The following is a 15080-nucleotide window of genomic DNA, read 5'->3' as shown; positions in this document are numbered from 1 at the left end:
AGCGCTAAGCAGTATTGCACCCATATTGTACTGTCTCAGTACTTTTATATTTGTCTGCTGTAGCACTTTTTATTCGAGGTTATTTTGTAAATAACACTATTCCTTGCATTTCTGGTCAGATGCTAACTGCATTTCATTGGCTTTGTATCTGTACTCGGCACAGTGACAGTAAAGTTGAATCTAATCTAATATTACAGTACCAGTGTTCTGGGTTCAAATCCTGCCACTGTCTGTAAGGAGCTTGTACATTCTCCCTGTGACCGCGTGGATGTTCTCTGGGGTCTCTGGGTCTCCTCCCGCATTCTAAAGGTTGGTCAGTCTAAATTGTCCTCTGATTAGACTAGTGTTAAATAGGTGTTTTTTTACTTTATTGAGATACAGCGCAAAATAACCTCTTCTGGCCCTTCAAGCCACACCAGCTACTAATTCCCTGATTTAATCCCAACTTAATCACGGGACAGTTTTCAATGACCAGTTAATCCACCTTCCGGTACCTCTTTGGACTGTGGGAGGAAGCTGGAGCACCCGGAGGAAACCCACGTGGTCGCAGGGAGAGCGTACAGCCTCCTCGCAAGCGGCAGCAGGGAAGGGACCTGGGTCGCTGGCACTGTGAAGCGTTGCATTAATCACTTACTCTACAGTGCCACCGGGCAGTGCTGTTCACTGGATCAGAAAGGCCTGTCCTGCAGTGCATTTCGAAATAAAATAAATAAATAGCGTTGGTGCCGGAAGAGCAGCTCCTCCAGTCCAGTCCTCGGACTGTGCTGGTCATTGATGCAAAAAACGCTTTTTGCTGTGTGTCTTATAAATATTGTGATTGTATCCACCCTTACAGTTCCTCTGGGAGCTCATTCCATATGGAACCAACGTATCCTGAAAAAAATGTTCTGGATGTGGCCCAGTCCATCATGGGTAAAGCCCTCCCCACCACTGAGTACATCGACACGGAATGCTGTTGCAGGAAAGTAGCATCCATCATCAAGGCCATGTTCTCTTCTCACTCTGCCATCAGGAAGAAGGTGCAGGAGCCACAGGACCCACCACCGGGTGCAGGAACAGTAATTATCCCTCAACCATCAGCCTCTTGAGCCAGAGGGGATAACTTCACTCAATATCACTTGCTGCACCTCCGAACTGTTCCCACAACCTATGGACTCACTTTCAAGGACTCTTCATCTCAAGGTCTCAATATTTTTTGCTTCTGTATTTATAAGACCATAAGACAAAGGACATTTGGTACATCAAGTCTGCTCTGCCATTCAATTATGGCTGAACCTTTTTCCTCCTCCTCAGTCCCTCTCCCCGGCCTTCTCCCCAAAACATTTAATGCAGTGACCTATCAAGAACCTATCAAACTCCACCATAAATATACCCAATGACATGGCCTCCACAGCTGCCTGTGGTAATAAATTCGACAAATTCACAACCTGATGGCTAAAGAAATTTCTCCACATCTCTGTTTTATATGGATGCCCCTCTATCCTGAGGCTGTGCCCTCTTGTCCTAGACTCCCCCACCATGGGAAACATCCTTTTCACATCTACTCTGTTTAAGCCTTTCAACATTCGAATGATCCAATGAGATCCCCCCCCATCCTTCTAAATTCCAGTGAACATAGGCCCAGAGCCATCAAACGTTCCTCAGATGATAACCCTTTCGTTCCTGGAATCACCCTTGTGAACCTCCTCTGAACCCTCTCCAATGCCAACACATCTTTTCTTAGACGAGGAGCCCGAAATTATTCACAATACTCAAGGTGAGGCCTCACCAATGTCTTAAAAAGCCTCAGCATCACATCTCTGCTCTTGTATTCTAGACCTTTTGAAATGAGTACTAACATTGCATTTGCCTTCCTCACCACCAACTCTACTTGCAAATTGACCTTTAGGGTGTTCTGCACAAGGGCTCCCAAGTCCCTTTGCATCTCAGATTTTTGGATTTTCTCCCCATTTAAAAAATAGTCTGCACATTTATTTCTACTACCAAAGTGCATGACTCCTAATCTGTCTAAATCAAGTTATTTATTATTATTTTATTATTTTTTTTTGTATTTTCAGAGCTTGTTGACTTTTACACAAAGGTTTCTTGTCCATTCTGTTGGTCTGATCTTTTATTATTTCTGTTGTGTTTCTTGTATTTACTGTGAATGCTCTCAGGAAAATGAAACTCAAGGCTGTATATGATGACATATATATACTTAGATAATAAATTTGAACTTTGAACAACCCCCTCAGTGAGTTGTTCCTCAGGTTCCTATTAACCTGCATATACATCTACCTCTTTAAGACTCGCTGTGGTAGATGTGCGAAATCACTGAGTGACACCTTTGAATATATTTCCATTGTAACATAGTCAAGGAACCATCTGGGTAACCTGCACGAACATAAATTTCCCCAATGTCCAATTATCTTCCCTCCTCCCACCTTCTCTCCTTATCCCTCCCCCATTCCAGTTTCCCTCTCATCCCTTCTCTTCTCCTCACCTGCCTATCATCTCCCTCTGGTTCCCCTCCTTCCCTTTCTTCCACGGTCCACTGTCTTGTCCAACCAAATTCCTTCTTCTTCAGCCCTTTACCTTTCCAGATTCACATTCAGATTTATTCATCACGGCTACACTTGACATCGGAGGTTGGGAAGTTATTGGAGTCGATTGTCAAGGATGAGGTTACTGAGTACCTGAAGGCATATGACAAGATAGGCAGAACTTAAAGGAAAATCCTGCCTGACAAACCTATCACAATTTTTTGAGGAAATTACAAGTAGGCTAGACAAGGGAGATGCAGTGGATGTTGTTTATTTGGATTTTCAGAAGGCCTTTGACAAGGTGCCACACATGAGGCTGCTTAACAAGATAAGAGCCCATGGAATTACGGGAAAGTTACATACGTGGATAGGGCATTGGCTGATTGGCAGGAAATAGAGAGTGGGAATAAAGGGATCTTATTCTGGTTGGCTGCCGGTTACCAGTGGTGTTCCACAGGGGTCCATGTTGGGGCCACTTCTTTTTACGTTGTACATCAATGATTTGGATTATGGAATAGATGGCTTTGTGACTAAGTTTGCTGATGATACAAAGATAGGTGGAGGGGTCAGTAGTGCTGAGGAAACAGAGAGTCTGCAGAGAGACTTGGATAGATTGGGAGAATGGGCGAAGAAGTGGCAAATGAAATATAATGTTGGAAAATGTATGGTTATGCACTTTGGCAGAAGAAATAAATGGGCAGACTATTATCTAAATGGTAAGTTCTGAGATGCAACAGGACTTGCGAGTCCTCGTACAGGATACCCTTAAGGTTAACCTCCAGGTTGAGTCAGTGGTGAAGAAGGCGAATGCAATGTTGGCATTCATTTCTAGAAGAATAGAGTATAGGAGCAGGGATGTGATGTTGACGCTCTATAAGGCACTGGTGAGACCTCACTTGGAGTACTGTGGGCAGTTTTGGTCTCCTTATTTAAGAAAGGATGTGCTGACATTGGAGAGGGTTCAGAGAAGATTCACCAGAATGATTCCAGGAATGAGAGGGTTAACATATGAGGAAAGTTTGTCCGCTCCTGGAATGTATTCCCTGGAGTTTAGAAGAATGAGGGGGGACCTCATAGAAACATTTCGAATGTTGAAAGGCATGGACAGAGTGGATGTGGCAAAGTTGTTTCCCATGATGGGGGAGTCTAGTACGAGAGGGCATGAATGAAGGATTTAAGGGCACCCATTCAGAACAGAGATACGAAGAAATTTTTTTAGTCAGAGGGTGGTGAATCTGTGGAATTTGTTGTCACGGATGGCAATGGAGGCCAAGTCATTGGGTGTTTTAAGGCAAAGACTGATAGGTATCTGAGTAGCCAGGGCATCAAAGGTTATGGTGAGAAGGCGGGGGAGTGGGACTAAATGGGAGAATGGATCAGCTCATGATAAAATGATGGAGCCGACTTCTGCTCCTTTGTCTTATGGTCTTACATTGAAACGTACAGTGAAATGTGTTGTTTGTGTTAACAACCAGCACAACCTGAGGATGTGCTGGGGGCAGCCTGCAAATGTCGCCGCACATTCTGGTACCAACACAGCACGTCCACAGTGGCCAGCAGAACAACACAGACCACAACAAGCAACAAAACAACAACAGCAAAACAAGCCCCTTTCCACACACACACACACACACACACACACACACACACACACACTCACTCAGTTCTCCAACTGGCCTCTTCCAGCTTCTTACTTCATCTCCTTTCCTCCACCCGCCATCTTCCCTCTCACCAGGTCCCACCTATCACCAAACAGTTTGTACTCCTCCCCCTCCCCCACACCTTCTTATTCTGGCATTTCCCCCCTTCCTTTCTAATCCTGATGAAGTATCTTGGCCCGCAGCTTCAACTGTTTATGCAATTCCATGGATGCTGCCTGACCTGCTGAGTTCCTCCAACATTTTGTGTGTGTTGCTCTGCAGAGTGGCTATCCACTCAATCAATGCCTCTTATCATCTTGTGCAGCCTATCAAGTCATCTCTCATCCTCCTATCTAGCTCAACCTACCCTCGTAAGACATGCCCTCTGATCCAGGGGGTATCCTGCTAAGTCTCCTCTGCACCCTCTCTAAAGCTTTGATATCCTTCCTATAATGAGGCAACTAGAATGGAACACAATATTCCAAGTGTGATCTAACCGGGTTTTTTGTGCAGCTGCAACATTACCTCCTGGCTCTTGAACTCAGTACACGGACACACCTTATGCCTGGGCGAAACAGATGTCATGGACCAGATGGGCCACATGGCCTATTTCTCGACTGTATGGCTCTATGACTCCACAATATCCCAAGGATTTAAGAGGCTTCCAGAAAAGCAAATCCAGTTTGTTACAAAATTTAAATTGCAAAATATTAATTTATTTATTGAGATAGAGTGCAGCTCAGGCTTTTCGGTCCCTTTGAGCCGTGCCACCTAGCAAATCCCCAATATAACCCTAGCCTAATCACGGGACAATCCACAAAGACAAAATAACATATGAACCAGTACATCTTTGCTGGAGGAAACTGGAGCACCCAGAGGAAACCCACAGAATTCCACACGGAGGACGTATAGACACTTCTTACAGTTGACGTTGGAATTAAAATCTGAGCTCCGATGCCCAGAGCTGTAATAGCATTATGCTAACCGCTACACCACCGTGGCACCCCAAATCTAGGCACAGGGAGGCTCAGTAAGGTTCCCAGACACGAAGCAGAGATTGGCAAAGCAAAAGATTGAAGACCGAAGTCATCATGTCTGGAGGTAGCAGCCCAAAGATCGACTCAATGAGTTGACCCTCATTCCCTACGTTCCAGGGAATAAAGTCCAAACGTACTTCATCTTTCCCTATAACTCAGGTCCTCAAGTCCCTGCAACATCCTTGTAAATTTTCTTTGCACTCTTTCAAACTTCTTGACAGCTCTCCTATAGGTACGTAGGTGACCAAAACTGCACACAGTACTCCAAATTAGGCCTCACTAGCATCTTATACATAGAAACATAGAAAATAGATGCAGGAGTAGGCCATTTGGCCCTTCGAGCCTGCACCGCCATTTATTATGATCATGGCTGATCATCCAACTCAGAACTCCGCCCCAGCCTTCCCTCCATACCCCCTGACCCCGTAGCCACAAGGGCCATATCTAACTCCCTCTTAAATATAGCCAATGAACTAGCTTCAACTGTTTCCTGTGGCAGAGAATTCCACAGATTCACCACTCTCTGTGTGAAGAAGTTTTTCCTAATCTCGGTCCTAAAAGGCTTCCCCTCTATCCTCAAACTGTGGCCCCTCGTTCTGGACTTCCCCAACATCGGGAACAATCTTCCTGCATCTAGCCTGTCCAATCCCTTTAGGATCTTATACGTTTCAATCAGATCCCCCCTCAATCTTCTAAATTCCAATGAGTACAAGCCCAGTTCATCCAGTCTTTCTTCATATGAAAGTCCTGCCATCCCAGGAATCAATCTGGTGAACCTTCTTTGTACTCCCTCTATGGCAAGGATGTCTTTCCTCAGATTAGGGGACCAAAACTGCACACAATACTCCAGGTGTGGTCTCACCAAGGCCTTGTACAACTGCAGTAGTACCTCCCTGCTCCTGTACTCGAATCCTCTCGCTATAAATGCCAGCATACCATTCGCCTTTTTCACCGCCTGCTGTACCTGCATGCCCACTTTCAATGACTGGTGTATAATGACACCCAGGTCTCGTTGCACCTCCCCTTTTCCTAATCGGCCACCATTCAGATAATAATCTGTTTTCCTATTTTTGCCACCAAAGTGGATAACTTCACATTTATCCACATTAAATTGCATCTGCCATGAATTTGCCCACTCACCCAACCTATCCAAGTCACCCTGCATCCTCTTAGCATCCTCCTCACAGCTAACACTGCCACCCAGCTTCGTGTCATCCGCAAACTTGGAGATGCTGCATTTAATTCCCTCATCCAAGTCATTAATATATATTGTAAACAACTGGGGTCCCAGCACTGAGCCTTGCGGTACCCCACTAGTCACCACCTGCCATTCTGAAAAGGTCCCGTTTATTCCCACTCTTTACTTCCTGTCTGCTAACCAATTCTCCACCCACACCAATACCTTACCCCCAATACCGTGTGCTTTAAGTTTGCACACTAATCTCCTGTGTGGGACCTTGTCAAAAGCCTTTTGAAAATCCAAATATACCACATCCACTGTTTCTCCCCTATCCACTCTACTAGTTACATCCTCAAAAAATTCCATGAGATTCGTCAGACATCATTTTCCTTTCACAAATCCATGCTGACTTTGTCCGATGATTTCACCGCTTTCCAAATGTGCTGTTATCACATCTTTGATAACTGACTCCAGCAGTTTCCCCACCACCGACGTTAGGCTAACTGGTCTATAATTCCCTGGTTTCTCTCTCCCTCCTTTTTTAAAAAGTGGGGTTACATTAGCCACCCTCCAATCCTCAGGAACTAGTCCAGAATCTAACGAGTTTTGAAAAATTATCACTAATGCATCCACTATTTCTTGGGCTACTTCCTTAAGCACTCTAGGATGCAGACCATCTGGCCCTGGGGATTTATCTGCCTTCAATCCCTTCAATTTACCTAACACCACTTCCCTACTAACATCTATTTCCCTCAGTTCCTCCATCTCACTGGACCCTCTGTCCCCTACTATTTCTGGAAGATTATTTATGTCCTCCTTAGTGAAGACAGAACCAAAGTAATTATTCAATTGGTCTGCCATGTCCTTGATCCCCATAATCAATTCACCTGTTTCTGTCTGCAGGGACCTACATTTGTCTTTACCAGTCTTTTCCTTTTTACATATCTATAAAAGCTTTTACAGTCCGTTTTTATGTTCCCTGCCAGTTTTCTCTCATAATCTTTTTTCCCCTTCCTAATTAAGCCCTTTGTCCTCCTCTGCTGAACTCTGAATTTCTCCCAGTCCTCAGGTGAGCCACTTTCTCTGGCTAATTTGTATGCTTCTTCTTTGGAATTGATACTATCCCTAATTTCTCTTGTCAGCCACGGGTGCACTAATATTCCTTGATTTATTCTTTTGCCAAACTGGGATGAACAATTGTTGTAGTTCATCCATGCAACTTTTAAATGCTTGCCATTGCATATCCACCGTCAATCCTTTAAGTGTCATTTGCCAGTCTAGCTTAGCTAATTCACGTCTCATACCTTCAAAGTTACCCCTCTTTAAGTTCAGAACCTTTGTTTTTGAATTAACTATGTCACTCTCCATCTTAATGAAGAATTCCACCATATTATGGTCACTCTTACCCAAGGGGCCTCTCACGACAAGATCGCTAATTAACCCTTCCTCATTGCTCAAAACCCAGTCCAGAATAGCCTGCTCTCTAGTTGGTTCCTCGACATGTTGGTTCAAAAAACCATCCCGCATACATTCCAAGAAATCCTCTTCCTCAGCACCTTTACCAATTTGGTTCACCCAATCTACATGTAGATTGAAGTCACCCATTATAACTGTTGTTCCTTTATTGCACACATTTCTAATTTCCTCTTTAATACCATCTCCGACCTCACTACTACTGTTAGGTGGCTTGTACACAACTCCCACCAGCGTCTTCTGCCCCTTAGTGTTACGCAGCTCTACCCATATCGATTCCACATCTTCCCGGCTTATGTCCTTCCTTTCTATTGCGTTAATCTCTTCTTTAACCAGCAACGCCACCCCACCTCCCCTTCCTTCATGTCTATCCCTCCTGAATATTGAATATTCCTGAACGTTGAGCTCCCATCCTTGGTCACCCTGGAGCCATGTCTCTGTGATCCCAACTATATCATAATCATTAATAACAATCTGCACTTTCAATTCATCCACCTTATTACGAATGCTCCTTGCATTGACACACAAAGCCTTCAGGCGCTCTTTTACAACTCTCTTAGCCCTTATACAATTATGTTGAAAAGTGGCCCTTTTAATGCTTGCCCTGGATTTGTCGGCCTGCCACTTTTACTTTTCTCCTTTGTACTTTTTGCTTCTACCCTCACTTTACACCCCTCTGTCTCTCTGCACTGGTTCCCATCCCTCTGTTGTGAACTAACCTCCTCACGCCTAGCCTCTTTAATTTGATTCCCACCCCCCCAACCATTCTAGTTTAAAGTTACCTCAGTAGCCCCCGCTAATCTCCCTGCCAGGATATTGGTCCCCCTAGGATTCAAGTGCAACCCGTCCTTTTTGTACAGGTCACGCCTGCGCCAAAAGAGGTCCCAATGATCCAAAAACTTGAATCCCTGCCCCCTGCTCCAATCCCTCAGCCACGCATTTATCCTCCACCTCATCGCATTCCTACTCTCACTGTCTCATCTTCAACTTAACATTCTAACTCCTGTACTCAATACTTTGAGTTTAAAGTCAATGTGCCAAAAGTTTTCTTTATGACCCTTTGTGGCACTACCAGCTTAATAATATGTGGATTAATTGGCGGTTGTGAAATGCCCCCGGTGTGTTGGCGAAGGTTAGACTCTCTAAGGGCCAGTGACCTGGAACCAATGTTCATTCTGCCTACAGCAGCTCCTCTGAAAGTGGTGGCACAGGCAATACAACTTGTATCAAATGTGGTTAAGTAGCCAGTGAGCTAGATTGCATGGAGGCTGGAGGAATTCTTTCCGAGGTTGAGTTGAGCCCATGGGCAACGATATCTTATTGTTGCAAACCTTTCTGGAGGGAAGTATTTCAGCAAAGTAGACTTAGCTGAGGCTTACCTAAAAAGCAAAGGAAATGGTGACGTCGGACACTGTACTCACACAATGAAGCTTGCCTGTGTCACCTTGCCCTATGGTATCGGAGCAGTCCTGTCACATGTTATGGGTGATGGAAGTAAATGCCATGTCCCTTAGTGCGTCAGAGAAAAATCACGCACAGATGGATAGAGAGGCCTTGAGTCCGGTATGGTGTATAAAAAGTTTCAATCAGTATTTGTATGGGAGAGAGCTTACTCTCATTACTGATCATCAACCACTATTGTCCATTTTCAATCCACAGAAGGGAGTTCCACCAACAGCAGCAGCACGAACACGGAGATGGGCTCTGTTTCCTAAAGGACACAATTACAAGGTCGAATTCAAGAAGACAACTAATCATGGAAATGCTGATGGATTGTCATATTCTCCATAAAGCAAGTCAAAAGTCTCCCTATTACAGCAGAGAGGATCCAAAGGGAAACTAGAAAAGACACCACACTTCTCTAGTCTAGGTGGCCACCCAAAAGATGAAACAGAAATTCCAGTTCCCCCATCCTTACCATGTCAGGATGAACTTGACAGGGTTGCCTTTTATAGGGATCGAGAGTTGTTGTACCATCTGAGCTGAGAGCTGACGTGTTGGAGGAGTTACATGCCAGTCATCTAGGCATGGTCAAAGGAAAAGCGTTGGCTTGGAGCTTTATGTGGTGGCCTGGGATAGATCAGCAGATCAAGCAGCTTGCAATGCACTGTTCAGGATGCCAACATGGCCAGAAAATGCCAAAGCAACACCTCACTAAACTAAAATACAGTACACACATACTTTATACTTCATACTTTACATTCCCATGCTCTTGTGCGTTTCTTTGATTAGTTTCTGGAATTACAAAACATTACGAACACCATGATCAGCAATCACGAAAAATTGCACCCAGGTGCCTTCCCTATAATTGTAGGGGATTTCAAGTCTCTGAACAACTACCACTAACACATCACCTGTGGAACTATAGCAGCCAACACTATTAACCACCATCAAGAACACTTACTGTGCCATCCCACGCCCAAGCTTCGGAAAGTCTTATCAACCGGCTGTACTTCTGCTCCTGGTGCATAGGCAGAGACTGAAGACTGTAGAACCAGTGGTGAGGGCCAAGAAGGTACAGTCAGGGGAAGCAGTGGTGAAGGTTAAGAAGATAATGCCAAAGGAAGCAGAGGATCGTTTTGAGTCGGTGGATGGACAATATTCAGGTAATCATCTTGGAATCTGAATGAATACACCACATTTTCATCAAGACCAATGTGGATGAGTGTGCACCTTCGAGAACATACTGCACATACCCAAACCAAAACCTGTGGATGAACCAGGAGATTCATATTCTGCTGAGGGCTAGATCAAGAATAATGATCCAAAACGATACAAGATATCCAGGTACAACCTATGGAAGGCTATTTTAAGAGCAATAAAGGAATTCTGATTAAAGTTAGAGATGAAATGTCGGCTCTGGCAGGGTTTGCTGGCCATTACTTGTTCATGAATGGCTGTGATTCTTCATTCCCAGATGAGCTCAATAGCTGGCTGCCGGTGACAAGCGATGTTCCACCGGGGACTGTGTTGGGGCCAATCCTTTTCACATTATACGTCAATGATTTGGATGACGGAATTGATGGCTTTGTCACAAAGTTTGCGAATGATATGAAGATAGATGGAGGGGCAGATAGTTTTGTGGAAGGAGAGAGGCTACAGAAGGACAGATTAGGAGAATGGGCAAAGAAATGGCAGATGGAATACAGTGTCGGGAAATGTATGGACATGCACTTTGGTAGAAGAATTGATTTTGACATCCACTTGGGTTTTTAAAAGGCATTTGATAAGATGCCACACGTGAGGCTGCTTAACAGGACAAAATCCCATGGTGTTACAGATACTGGCATGGATAGAGGAATGGCTGACAGGCAGGAGGCAGCGAGTGGGAATAAAGGGGACCTTTTCTGGTTGGCTGGCAGTGACTAGTGGTGTTCCTCAGGGGTCAGTATTGGGACCGCTACTTTTCACATTGTTTGTCACTTGGCCCGAAACGTTGACTGTACCTCTTCCAATAGATGCTGCCTGGCCTGCTGCGTTCCACCAGCATTTTGTGAATTTTGAAAGGACTAGATGAGGTGGATGTGGAGAGGATGTTTCCTATGGTGGGGGTATCCAGAACTAGCGGACATAGCCTCAAAATTGAGTGGCGACTTTTTAGAACAGAGGTAAGGAGGAATTTTTTTGGCCAGAGTGTGGTGGATCTGTGCGACAGACAGCGGTGGAGGCCAAGTCGGTGGGTATATTTAAAGCAGAAATTTAGTTGATAATTCCCTGATTGGTCAGGGCATCAAAGGATATAACGAGAAGGTAGGTAAATGGGGTTGAGTGGGATCTGGGATCAGCCATGATGGAATGGCGGAGCAGACTCGATGGGCAGGATGAAATAATTCTGTTCCTATGTCTTATGCTCTTATGGTCTAAGAAATGAAATGTTGACTATTTTCTTACTGGAGAGAAAATACAAAACACTGAGGTGTAGAGAGATTTGGAAGCCCTTGTGCAGGATTCCCTAAAGGTTAATTTGCAGACTGAGCCTGTAGTGAGGAAGGCAAATGCAATGTTAGCATTCACTTCAAGAGGACTAGAATATAAAATCAAGGACGTAATGTTGAGACTTTATAAAGCAGTGGAGAGGCCTCACTTGGAGTATTGCAAGCAGTTTTGGGCCCCTTGTCTTGAGAAGGATATGCAAAGGTTCAAAGAGTATTCACGAAAATGAATGACTTGTCATTTCAAGAGCGCATGATAGTTCTGGACCTGTATTCATTAGAGTTCAGAAGAATGAGAGGTGACCTCATTGAAACCTATCGAATGGTGAAAGGCCTTGTTAGAGTGGACGTGGAGAGAATGTTTCCTATGGTAGGAGAGCGGCCTCCTTTTAGAACGGAGATGAGGAGGAATTTCATTAGACAGTGGATGGTGTATCTGCGGAATTCTTTGCCACAGGCAGCTGTGGAGACCAACTCTTTACCTATATTTAAGGGAGAGGTTGCTAGATTCAATAGGCAACAGACAATAGACAATAGGTGCAGGAGTAGGCCATTTGGCCCTTCGAGCCAGCACCGCCATTCACTGTGATCATGGCTGATCATCCACAATCAGTATCCAGTTCCTGCCTTATCCTCATAACCTTTCATTCCACTATCTTTAAGACCTCTATCCATCTCTTTCTTGAAAGCATCCAGAGACTTGGCCTCCACAGCCTTTTGGGGCAGAGCATTCCATATATCCATCACTCCCTGGGTGAAAAAGTTTTTCCTCAACTCCGTTCTCAATGGCTACCCCTTAGTCTTAAACGGTGGCCTTTGATTCTGGACTCACCCATCAGCGGGAACATGCTTCCTGCCTGCAGCGTGTCCAATCCCTTAATAATCTTATATGTTTCAATAAGATCCTCTCTCAGCGACAAGCCCAGTCGCTCCAACCCTTCGACATATGACAGTCCTGCCATCCCGGGAATTAACCTTGTGAACCTACGCTGCACTCCCTCAATAGCAAGAATGTCCTTCCTCAAATTTGGAGACCAAAACTGCACACAGTACTCCAGGTGTGATCTCACCAGGGCCCTGTACAGCTGCAGAAGGACCTCTTTGCTCTTATATTTAATTCCCCTTGTTATGAAGGCCAGCATGCCATTAGCTTTCTTCACTGCCTGCTGTACTTGCATGTTTGCTTTCAGTGACTGATGTACAAGAACACCTAGATCTCGTTGTACTTCCCCTTTTCCTAACTTAACTCCATTTAGATAATAATCTGCCTTCCTGTTCTTACCACCAAAGTGGATAACCTCACATTTATCCACATTAAACTGCATCTGCCATGCATCTGCCCACTCACCCAGATTGTCCAAATCATCCTGCATTCTCATAATATCCTCCTCACATTTCACACTGCCACCCAGCTTTGTGTCATCGGCAAATTTGCTAATGTTACTTTTAATTCCCTCATCTAAATCATTAATATATATTGTAAACAGCTGCGGTCCCAGCACTGAACCCTGCAGTACCCCACTGGTCACCGCCTGCCATTCCAAAAGGGACCCATTAATCGCTACTCTTTGTTTTCTGTCAGCCAGCCAATTTTCAATCCATGTCAGTACTCTGCCCCCAATACCATGTGCCCTAATTTTGCCCAATAATCTCCTATGTGGGACTTTATCAAAGGCTTTCTGAAAGTCCAGGTACACTACATCCACTGGCTCTCCCTTGTCCATTTTCATAGTTACATCCTCAAAAATTTCCAGAAGATTAGTCAAGCACGATTTCCCCTTCGTAAATCTATGCTGACTCGGACTGATCCTGTTATTGCTATCCAGATGTGTCGTAATTTCATCTTTTATAATTAACTCCAGCATCTTTCCCACCACCGACGTCAGGCTAACTGGTCTATAATTCCCTGTTTTCTCTCTTCCTCCCTTCTTGAAGAGAGGGACAACATTAGCCACCCTCCAATCCACAGGAACTGATCCTGAATCCATAGAACATTGGAAAATGATTACCAATGCATCCACAATTTCTAAAGCCACTTCCTTAAGTACCCTAGGATGCAGACCATCAAGTCTCAGGGACTTATCAGCCTTCAGACCCAACAGTCTATTCAACACCATTTCCTGCCTAATATAAATTTCCTTCAGTTCATCCATTACCCTAGGTCCTTTGGCCACCATTACATCTGGGAGATTGTTTGTGTCTTCCCTAGTGAAGACAGATCCAAAGTACCTGTTCAACTCGTCTGCCATTTCCTTGTTCCCCATAATAAATTCACCCGCTTCTGTCTTCAAGGGCCCAATTTTGGTCTTAACTATTTTTTTCCTTTTCACATACCTAAAGAAGCTTTAACTATCCTCCTTTATATTCTTGGCTAGTTTATCTTCATACCTTATTTTTTCTCCGCATATTGCCTTTTTAGTTACCTTCTGTTGCTCTTTAAAAGTTTCCCAATCCTCCGGCTTCCCACTCGTCTTTGCTATGTTATACTTCGTCTCTTTTATTTTTATACAGTCCATTACTTCCCTTGTCAGCCACGGCCTCCCCTTACTTCCCTTAGGATCTTTCTTCCTCTTTGGAATGAACTGATCCTGCACCTTCCGCATTATTCCCAGAAACACTTGCCATTGCTGTTCCACTGTCATCCCTGCTAGGGTATTGTTCCATTGAATTTTGGCCAGCTCCTCCCTCATAGCACCATAGTTCCCTTTGTTCAACTGTAATACTGACACTTCTGAGTTTCCCTTCCCCCTCTCAAATTGTAGATTATAACTTATCACATTATGGTCACTACCTCCTAATGGCTCCTTTACCCCGCAGCCCCTGATCAAATCCGGTTCATTGCACAACACTAAATCTAGAATTGCCTTCTCTCTGGTAGGCTCCAGTACAAGCTGTTCTAAGAATCCATCTCGAAGGGACTCCACAAACTCCCTTTCTTGGGGTCCAGTACCAACCTGATTCCTCCAGTCTACCTGCATGTTGAAGTCCCCCATAACAACTGTAGCATTCTTGATTGGTCAGGGCATGAAGGAATGTGGGGAGAAAGAAAGAGATTGGGTCTGAGAGGAAAATTGAATCAGCCATGATTGAATGGTGGAGCAGAGTCAATGGGCCAAATGGCCTAATTCTGCTCCTATATCTTATGGTCTTACAGTATTTTATGCACACTTTAAAAGGGGAGAATAAAACTAGACCTGTGCAAATCCCTGCGGCCTCCCAGTGACCCTGTGATGTCTGTCTTTGAGGCCAACATCAGAATATTTTTCAAGAAGGCAAACCCTCGCAAGGCGTCAGGC

This window comes from Mobula hypostoma, chromosome 4 (genome assembly GCF_963921235.1).
Source record: "Mobula hypostoma chromosome 4, sMobHyp1.1, whole genome shotgun sequence".
In the NCBI taxonomy this organism is placed as follows: domain Eukaryota; kingdom Metazoa; phylum Chordata; class Chondrichthyes; order Myliobatiformes; family Myliobatidae; genus Mobula; species Mobula hypostoma.
This window is presented reverse-complemented; position numbering follows the sequence as displayed.